Here is an 8,615-nt window from a genome sequence, read left to right as displayed (position 1 = left end):
AATTTTTGCAACTCCTCCCCCTAGTAAACTTTGATTTGAGATTTTACCTATCATATGGTCCAACAGAATGTTTGCTTCTTCAGGTGCTATTTGTGTATTTGTCGCTTTCTTGTTACATTCAGGTTTGAATGTTAGCTCTAACCAGTTATCTTTAAAATTTGCCTGTAGGGTTCAGCTGATCTACCCCGTCTTCGTACAAGCAGAGTTGGCAGAGGAGGTCATAAAAATCTACATCCTTCGGGACAATGATGGGGCAGTCAGCGATGTAGGAGTTGTGATTGAGGGCATCACTGTTCTCCGCAATCTTGGGAATCTCAGCAGAGCCTGCTGTTATCTTTTGGGAGTCACGTATGCATTGGATTTGAGATATCCCAAGACCCACAAATACAGGTCCTTCTCAAAAAATTTGCATATTGTGATAAAGTTAATTATTTTCCATAATGTAATGATAAAAATTTAACTTTCATATATTTTAGATTCATTGCACACCAACTGAAATATTTCAGGTCTTTTATTGTTTTAATACTGATGATTTTGGCATACAGCTCATGAATACCCAAAATTCCTATCTCAAAAATTTGCTTATTTCATCCGACCAATAAAAGAGAAGTGTTTTTAATACAAAAAAAGTCAACCTTCAAATAATTATGTTCAGTTATGCACTCAATACTTGGTCGGGAATCCTTTTGCAGAAATGACTGCTTCAATGCGGCGTGGCATGGAGGCAATCAGCCTGTGGCACTGCTGAGGTGTTATGGAGGCCCAGGATGCTTCGATAGCGGCCTTAAGCTCATCCAGAGTGTTGGGTCTTGCGTCTCTCAACTTTCTCTTCACAATATCCCACAGATTCTCTATGGGGTTCAGGTCAGGAGAGTTGGCAGACCAGTTGAGCAAAGTAATACCATGGTCAGTAAACCATTTACCAGTGGTTTTGGCACTGTGAGCAGATGCCAGGTCGTGCTGAAAAACGAAATCTTCATCTCCATCAAGATTTTCAGCAGATGGAAGCATGAAGTGCTCCAAAATCTCCTGATAGCTAGCTGCATTGACCCAGCCCTCGATAAAACACAGTGGACCAACACCAGCAGCTGACATGGCACCCCAGACCATCACTGACTGTGGGTACTTGACATTGGACTTCAGGCATTTTGGCATTTCCTTCTCCCCAGTCTTCCTCCAGACTCTGGCACCTTGATTTCCGAATGACATGCAAAATTTGCTTTCATCCAAAAAAAGTACTTTGGACCACTGAGCAACAGTCCAGTGCTGCTTCTCTGTAGCCCATTTCCTGCACACGCCTGTGCACGGTGGCTCTGGATGTTTCTAATCCAGACTCAGTCCACTGCTTCCGCAGGTCTCCCAAGGTCTGGAATCGGTCCTTCTCCACAATCTTCCTCAGGGTCCGGTCACCTCTTCTCGTTGTGCAGCGTTTTTTGTCACACTTTTTCCTTCCCACAGACTTCCCACTGAGGTGCCTTGATACAGCACTCTGGGAACAGCATTTTCGTTCAGAAATTTCTTTGTGTCTTACCCACTCGCTTGAGGGTGTCAATGGTGGCCTTCTGGACAGCAGTCAGGTCGGCAGTCTTACCCATGATTGCGGTTTTGAGTAATGAACCAGGCTGGGTTCATTTGAGTTTTTAAAAGCCTCAGGAATCTTTTGCAGGTGTTTAGAGTTAATTAGTTGATTCCGATTTCATAATTTACTCTCCCTCAATTTGTCCCAAACCTGTACGAGTTTCTTTCTTCTGTTGAACACAAAATTATATTTTAAGTGAAGTGAAGTGACATGACATTCAGCCAAGTATTAAAGAGTGTTGGTTAACGCAGTTAAAGGTTGCCATTGACTTTTCATAGTATACTTTTTTTTTCCTACCATGGAAGTCAATGGCAACTTTCAACTGTCTGTTAACCAACATTCATTAAATATCTTTTGTGTTTAACATGCTAATGGATGACTTATTTGGGCCATCGGGGATCGGTACTGCACCACCTGGCACCATTCATTCCACACCTCTTGAGTTTGGAACAGACCTCTTCCACAAGCATGCCCACAACGTCTTCTCTTCAAGACCAGCCGGTAGATGCTAGTATGGATGAACAGCCAGGAACTGCTACCATACAAAATGCAAACGTCACAAGAAGGCAAAGACGACCACAGCCTTACAATTCCTGGACTCTTATGAAGAGCATGCAGAGAGAAGGACTGCTGTGCTTGAGTCCCTGGTAAGGCCAGACCCGGAGAGATAGCGGCGACTTCAGGAGAGGCGGAGAAGGTCCTTAGAAAAAAAGATGGTGACCAGCTTGGGAACAATTGTGGAGGAGCTAAAAAAAAAATGGGGAAAAAACGAGAGCAAATTAAGCATTATTACAGAACCCACATGAACCCCAATAAAATTATAATCTAAAGATGTTATCTCTTTTGATTTACACCTTATGTTTTTTTTCCCCAAATAACAATTTCTAATGACAAAATAATTTTGTTCAATAAAACAAATTTCTTTATTTCAAAATTTATTTCCTGAACATTCAAATCTTTACTTTTCATCTTTTATTTTGTATGTTAAGTATACACATACAAGTTAGATCCGGACATAAATCTGGTCTCTATAATTACATGCATTAGTGTTGTGGGGTTGCTGGGGGTATGGTTCATCATCAACACCATCACCTACCACAACAACTTGATAACTGGGCTCTAAACCCAGATTATGCAAAATGCAGCAGGCTGAGACTGCTGAGCTGATATTAGAAATGCTTCTCATTTGCAGGTAATGGAGCCTCCTAAACTTAGATTCTAGAATGTCAAATGCATGCTCAATAATCACGCGAGCTGCATTGAGATTTCTGTTAAAATATCTTTGCCTAGCAGACAAGTGGCCAGTGTCTCTACAAGGCCTCCTAAGTTGAGGCAACAAAGGGTAGGCAGAATCCCCAATTATGTGCATTCCCTGTGGAACAAGTGAATGAGGATCTTCTTCAAGAACATGACAAACTTCTGTGAAGCGAAATGCTCTGGCATCATGCCAACTCTCAGGGTGACCCACACTAATGTGACAGAAGCGCCGCTGACTGTCACAAAACCCAGGCCCCGTCCACACGGAGACGCGTATCACTGTATACGTATACATTTTTTATCGTATTGGTTAAATGTACAGAATAAAACTGTTTCCGATTCATGTATGCTAGGGGATTATCACAGTGGGGTCTCATTATAGGAATGTGACACCCATCTACTGCACATACAGTGTTGGGGAAACCTGCTGTGTCAAACCCTGACTTTGACATCTCCAGCCTTTGACCTCTGGGCCAGGATATGTGGTGGGCCATGTATGTGTTAATATTGTAACAAAACTCATGGAGATGCTTGGCAAGAGTGGATTTTGACATGTTAAATCTATCTGCCACCCCACGATATGACTCCTGATTCACCAGTGTCCAAAGGCAGGCAAGAACACTGTTCGTGAGTGGCAGTTTGGTCTGTTGTAAATTCATATACACAGGACCAAGGGTAGTGATGACATCCTGCAAAAGGTAGAAAAATAGGTAATCAAGACAACATGCTAACACTTGTAATAGTTCAATGAATTTGAGATTAACCAGTCCAGTACAAACCTCCACTTGTTCTCTGGAAAGCCTGAAATGACTTCTAAATTCTGAGAGACTGTAGAGAGGGACAACATCCTCCACAAAAGTGTCTATTTTTGGAACCATTCTATATAAGAACAAGAGGAATTGTACTCACAATATACAGTACATTAGTCAAACATTTATTATCAGTGTTTTATGTTGAATAGGGATTTTAATTAAATAATTAGTCTATACAGAAGTGTTAAAATTTGAGTAAAACTTTGTCAGAATGAGTCATTCTCTCTAATTTAACCAAAATAATAACAATTATTGGCAAGCAACAAGAGCTATTGATTGCAAAAAACACCCATTACATCATTGCAAAGACTTTAGACTTTCGATACAGTATTTTTATTTAACATATAATTTTCTGATTCTAGGTATAGGTCTAGTAACTTTAAAGCTAAGTTAATAATGTGTCTATAATTTGTTTAAAAATATACTTTTTACATTTAACCTTTACTCATCTTCGTTGCTCATCCTGCTCAATGTATTGCAAAAATAATGGATTTTCTATTGCTTCCAGCTCGTCTGCGATCAAGTAAGCAAACGCCATACTTCTCTATGAAATTTGTTTGGCTTTTAAATGATTTATTCCCCCACTGCTTTTCCTCAGAAGTGCTATACTACCAAATTAACATGCAAATAACAGTAAATGTTCAATACAAGCAATAAATAGTCATGTGTCAACTTAATAAATAATTTCTCCAGCTGACACAGATTGGTAGTCTCTGCTGCTTATCTTTGTTCTTCATTTAAAAGTATTTGGTGAACAAATAATATAATCAGTGGTGAGAGACTTCATAACGAACTGCAGCAGCATAGAATCAAATTTTTCATGTTTTGAGCAACACAAACAGTTGATATCAAAATGGACTAAAGAAAACAGCTGTGACTTCTACATCTATCTTCTTCAGTAGCAGTAAATCATCAGAAGTTGATCTAGGATAAGAGTTTCTTCTTCTGAACTCCTGTAGCAGCACATGAGTGGGATCTTCTTCACAATGTAAAAGTGATTTTTCTTAATCACACCAGTGTTTTTAATTACATTTTATTTAAATTAATTATGAAATAATCAATGAATAATTAACATTAATACAGTATACACCTCTTTCAGAGGCGTTTAGTCATCACCAGTGTGACAGAATGTGGAAATTAGGGCTGCATGATTAATTGAGTGTTATTAACCGATGTCTTTAAGTGTGGTAACCGTAGTATAAGCAAATCATTGACTCTGGGACATTTGAATTATTATAAAAATAGTGGTGATGCGATCACGACACAAAGCGGAGTATAATTCAACGGCCCATCGTCAATTATTCCTTACATAACACGTTTTTTACAATGTATATTGACAATAAATTTAACGTGAACCAATAATGAACTGCACTGCTACAGAATGTATTAATATTTGTTCATGTTAACTAATGTAGTAATTAATGTCAACTAATGAAACTTATTGTAAATTGTTAGAAAAAATGCTATACAGGGGTGGTTTTGAACCCTGAACCTCTTACATGCCAAACACAATTGCTTTAATTCACTTAATTCACTTTATTATATTAAAGTCATACGATTTCTTATCATTGTTTGTGATATAAATGTCATGTTAAAAAAAAAACATTATGTAACATGAGGAGACTTGGAAAAAAAAGCCCTTTATTTGAATTAAAGGGTGGCTCTTAACAGAGCTGTTGTTGCCCTTAAAAGGACATTTGACGGCTTCATCGTTGGAATTCTGCCTGCAGAGCTTCTCTTAGGTTACTCAGCAAGCGCTCATTGCCCTCTGGGCTCAGGTGGACTGCGTCTTGGGACAGATGCGACAGGTTGATGTTTGAATGACGAATGCAGCGCATCTGTCTCTCTGCCAAGAAGCCTGCAATCTCATTGTTGAGCCAACGCCGGCTCCGTTCGATGCCGTATGCAGACCTAGCAGTCTGGGAAGCCAGGTCCGTCTTTATTTCCCGAAGGAGATCCAGTCGGTTGCGGACCTCCCGACACAAGCTGTTTCCACCGAGGTGAATAATCAAGATGTCGGGAGCTGGAGCTCTGGCTCTGAGAGACCGCAGCACTGGAAGCAACTGCTCCAGAAGTCTGCCTCCTCTGCCCTCCCAAGTAATACTGCAGTGAAGGCCAAGGCTCCTGTCGAGGCCCTCTTCACCGATGTGAGCATACAGCCTTCGAATAATTGAACTCCCAACAATCCATACATGAGGTACTCTGTCATCCGCCATCTTATATGTTTCTGTTTCGATTTTATTTGGAAAACATACTATACTTCGAATGAACCTCTTTCATGCTACCCCCAGCCCATTTGAGAATGCTGGTTTATGTGGCAAACTGATGTGCATTCACTCCCGTAAAGAATCACAAGGTTAATAGTACTACTATTGTAGATTTGATGCTAAGCATTAACCACGAGGTCTTTGTCAATTAATTAAAATCAAGGATTTCTGGACACCATAAGGTTATTTAATTTTTTGTAATCCTTAGTCCTGACATTAAAAATGAAAAATATATAAACAGTGAAACTATGCAGAGACCTATTGTGGCATTGATGAAAAATCGTTTTTGGAACCAGCATACCTCGAGCAAGCGAGGTTTGGGTTAATCAACTGGGAGTATATGTGACAGTAACTTTACTTACTGGGATACCCCCTGGACCTTCTGTGAAGTTCACAAGAACACATTTTTAATGTGCCATTGAAGAAGATTCAATAAAGACGACAATAAAGATTAGAAAACGCCTGTTGTGCCAAATCCCACCCTATAATGTCGTACTAGCTCACATTTAAATATGAATTTAAATTCATATTAAAAGGATCTAATATCTGCATTAACAAGATTATAAAAAAAAAAAAACACAAATATAAACAGAATGAGAACATGGATCCATCATGCCTTGTTACCACTGTGCAGGCTGATGGTGGTGATGGTGTAACGGTGTGGGGGATGTTTTCTTGGCACACTTTAGGCCCCTTAGTGCCAATTGGGCATTGTTTAAACACCACGGCCTACTGAGCATTGTTTCTGACCATGTCCATCCCTTTATGACCACCATGTACCCATCCTCTGATGGCTACTTCCAGCAGGATAATGCACCATGTCACAAAGCTCGAATCATTTCAGATTGGTTTCTTGAACATGACAATGAGTTCACTGTACTAAAATGGCCCCCGCAGTCACCAGATCTCAACCCAATAGAGCATCTTTGATATGCGGTGGAACGGGAGCTTCGTGCCCTGGATGTGCATCCCACAAATCTCCATTAAATGCAAGATGCTGTCCTATCAATATGAGCCAACATTTCTAAAGAAAGCTTTCAGCACCTTGTTGAATCAATGCCACGTAGAATTAAGGCCGTTCTGAAGGCGAAAGGGGGTCAAACACAGTATTAGTACTAATAATCCTTTAGGTGAGTGTATATTTAGTTACTAACTTATTTGTTCACTTGTTTTACACAGTACTTATTTTTGTTTGAAATCCTTCAAGTTTCTAAAGTGTACCTTGTGCATGTTGGCATTCAAAACTGCGCAAGTATTTATAAAAGGAGTAAACCCATAAGCCCTGTGATTTCAGTAAACCTTTTAACAAAGCCCCTTAGCAGTTCTGAAAGGACTGTTAATCATGGCGTCACAGGGTTTACTGCTTTATCGTTAGTAACTAAGCCATAACTTTATTTCAAATTAATTGTGGAGCCTTGTTTATTTAAAATCTTCTATGATTTAATTCATTAAAAAAAATATTAATAAACTCAGAAACTGTTGTTTTGGAAACCCTGGTCATCAGGGATGCAAGAGGGACACAGGATTTGACACAACACCCCCAGTGAGCAAGCCAGTGGCGACGGTGGCAAGAAAATAACTCTTAAGGAGATAAAAAACCTTGAGAGGAACCAGACTCATCAGGGGGAACCCATCCTACATTCTAATAACATTCTTATTTAAGCTTATATATAAAATATTAAATTGAGACCAAATATTTAATATGATAATAAGATAATTTATAAATATATTAAAATTAATTATTTGAACGTCCAATGATTAAATGCAATCAGGGGTATAATGAAGCATCTCCCGGCATCTAGCCGCTGGATCTGACATGACAAACAGACTGGACACCCTGAGGTAGAGGAGGTAAAACAGATATGATCATGTTAGTGAATGGAATTACATTTTTTAATTCTGCAAGACTTATAAAGCATAAACTTTCAGGTCAGATGTATGTCTTGCAAGAGACATTTCTGCTCTCTCACTTCTGAGATCCACTTTATACACTTTAAAATCTAAGATTTCACATCAAACCACATGCCTCTGAACAAACACACTGTATAATAAAATGCACTGAAACACTAGAGCTTCCCAGTTTTATTGACAAACTTTACCTCATTGCTTTAAAGTGCTTCTTCCGTTGCTTCTTTAGTCTTCAGTATTGTCCTCAACTCCAAACACATCTGGTCCTGTCCTCTGCCAATGTATTTAATAAATGAATAACAAAATCACTACATACACATTTACTACTAAACTAAAAAAAATAATAATAAAAAAGTAAATTAAAACTTACTGAAAGAAATTAGCACATAAGCTGGTATCCAGCTCATCATCATCAGTGGAGAAGCACACTTGATCTTCTCAGACATTCTGACTCGCCGGTTCCTGAAAAACATCAAAATCTAATTTAGATTACAATATTCCTTTAAATGTGGTTATCCTGTGCAGTAGTACAGTGACTGAAGTGACATCTTATAACAACCCGGCAATGTTATTAGATCCCCAACCCGGGATTTATCCCGGAATCAATCCCAGGACGTGTTTGCGTTCACACAGTAGGCTACCCGGCAATATTCCGGCAATTTTCCAAATCCAACATGCAGTGTGAAAGGGGCTTCTGTCTGTGTCCTCCCTGGAGTTGCCACACTAATCTTCACTGCGTCCTGTATGCTGCTGCTGCTTCCTTTACTTCCTAGTGTCCTTCCTGGAGCTGCC

The 8,615-nt window shown here is 39.3% G+C and overlaps 1 long non-coding RNA gene across 1 annotated transcript; it reads right to left on the bottom strand.

The window, feature by feature from the left end:
- Window positions 1-8,051: 8,051 nt before the first annotated feature.
- Window positions 8,052-8,287, bottom strand: LOC113067462 (uncharacterized). Its single transcript, XR_003279349.1, has 2 exons — window positions 8,194-8,287; window positions 8,052-8,096 (listed from the first exon to the last, which is right to left on the bottom strand). It is a non-coding gene; the product is annotated as an uncharacterized LOC113067462 (long non-coding RNA).
- Between the last annotated feature and the right edge of the window lie 328 nt (window positions 8,288-8,615).

Source organism: Carassius auratus, chromosome 4 (genome assembly GCF_003368295.1).
Source record: "Carassius auratus strain Wakin chromosome 4, ASM336829v1, whole genome shotgun sequence".
NCBI classification, from domain to species: Eukaryota; Metazoa; Chordata; class Actinopteri; order Cypriniformes; family Cyprinidae; genus Carassius; species Carassius auratus.
This window is presented reverse-complemented; position numbering and strand designations above follow the sequence as displayed.